This window comes from Crocodylus siamensis, chromosome 6 (genome assembly GCF_052110815.1).
Source record: "Crocodylus siamensis isolate JL-2025a chromosome 6, ASM5211081v1, whole genome shotgun sequence".
NCBI lineage: Eukaryota > Metazoa > Chordata > Crocodylia > Crocodylidae > Crocodylus > Crocodylus siamensis.
The window spans coordinates 44,615,867-44,617,802 of NC_143400.1; the positions used below are offsets into that span (position 1 = coordinate 44,615,867).

At 40.9% G+C, this 1,936-nt stretch overlaps 1 pseudogene; it reads left to right on the forward strand.

Moving 5' to 3' along the window:
* The first annotated feature begins 730 nt into the window (after nucleotides 1-730).
* On the forward strand, nucleotides 731-1,681 carry LOC149862489 (olfactory receptor 6M1-like; annotated as a pseudogene).
* The last annotated feature ends 255 nt before the right edge of the window (nucleotides 1,682-1,936 follow it).

Below are 1,936 nucleotides of genomic sequence, written 5' to 3' on the forward strand. Positions count from 1 at the left end.
AACCTGGAAATCCTTTATGTAATTTTGACTATTATAATTTTGTTGTTTGCTTGTTTCTTGGTGTGCATCTGTGGCAGTTTATATAGAAACCAAAGGAAATCCCTAGCTCTATTTAAGAAGCCAGCTGAAGATCATTTAAATGAGTGAACTTCTTGGAGATACACAAATCAGAAAGGTAAGGGGGGCAATTCAATAGCTACTAAGTCTACAATTTCCTTTTATTATAAAGTTACCTGATCTTGATTAACCCCCCCCCCCCAAAAAAAACAAAACAAAACAAAACAAAACAAAAAACCCTCCATGTGATAGAAAGTCCACCATCTTCATTAGGAACTTTCCCCCTGGTTTTGAGTTCTCTTCCAGGATGTTGCATATTCAGTAAGGGTTTTATCTTTGATAGTCATTCTCTGAGTATTCCTCTGCCCTTACACAATAGAACATGTCTCAGAGGTGTTCTCCCTGCATTGGCCCTCATAAATGATATTCTAAATGCCATTAGACCTTCTCATTTATTATTTAGGATAGCAGGGGTGGGTATGGCTTGAAGGACTGGAACAAAGTATTGTGCTGACAATTCAACAGACACCCACATTTAAAGTCCCCATATAACTCTTTGAAAAACGTTGTATCTTAACTTAGCCCAACTCATTAATTTCAATAAAATTTGGACAAAAATTATGCTGATGGCATTTCCTTCTCTTTCTTATACAGGAGTGCTCAAGATGTAGCTATGGAGAAGGAGAACCAGACCTCAGTGAAGGAGTTCGTCATTGTGGGATTCCCGAACATCAGTCAATTTAGAATTCTTGTCTTTGTAATTCTTCTGGTAATCTATGGACTGACGCTCACAGGCAATGCAGTGATCATAGCCTTGGTGTGGAAGGATTATCGCCTACATTCCCCCATGTACTGGTTGCTCTGCAATTTGTCCTTCTCAGGATTTTGGTTTACCACTGTCATCCTCCCCAAAACCATAGAGAGTCTTGTGTCAGACAACCACATGATTTCCTTCCCTGGCTGCATCACCCAAACTTATTTCTATTTCTTCCTGGGCACGTCTGAGTACATCCTAGTGGCTGTGATGTCCTTTGATAGATACATTGCCATTTGCAAGCCGTTGCATTACCCCACCATCATGAGTGGACAGCTGACGCTGCAGTTGGTTATTTGCACTTGGATGGGAGCATTTATATCAGTTCTCTGTCCAATCATCCTTCTCTCCCAGTTTCCATTCTGTGGCCCCAATGTCATCAATCATTTCTTCTGTGACATAAAGCCTCTTTTGAAGCTGGCTTGTGTGGACACCAGTCTTATTGAAAGAGTCATCTCGATAACCTCAGCCATTGTAGTGCTTAGCTCATTGTTCCTAACAACAGTGTCCTACTTGTACATCATCCACACTATCCTGCGTATCCCGTCTGCTATAGGACGCCAGAAGGCATTCTCCACCTGTGCAGCCCACATCACGGTTGCTTCCATCTTCTACAGCTGCTCTATTTTCATGTACGTCCTGCCCCAAAAGCTGCACTCCTCGGAGTTCTACAAATCAGTGTCCTTCCTTCACACTGTCATCACTCCTTTGCTCAACCCTTTCATATACACGCTGAGGAATGAGAAAGTCCGAATTGTTTTTAAGGAGACTCTTAGACGGAGAATCTGAATCATTTCACAAGTGGTTTGAGAAGCTCAGCTTTATAACATATAAGTTACAGGGAGCAAAAAAGGCAGTGGAGATTAAAAATAATCTGTTTAAAATTTCCTTGTATGCCTCATTGCCTTGTATGATATCATAAAATGTGAGTTTTCATGTATCTTCCCCCATTCCCCATAATATTTGTAATTATGGGCACAGCTGACTGCAGAGAGAAAACTAAACTGTGCCTGTCTTTGTATTATGTTGCTTTCCTGAGACTGCTTGTGTCAAATTTTCCCTTTG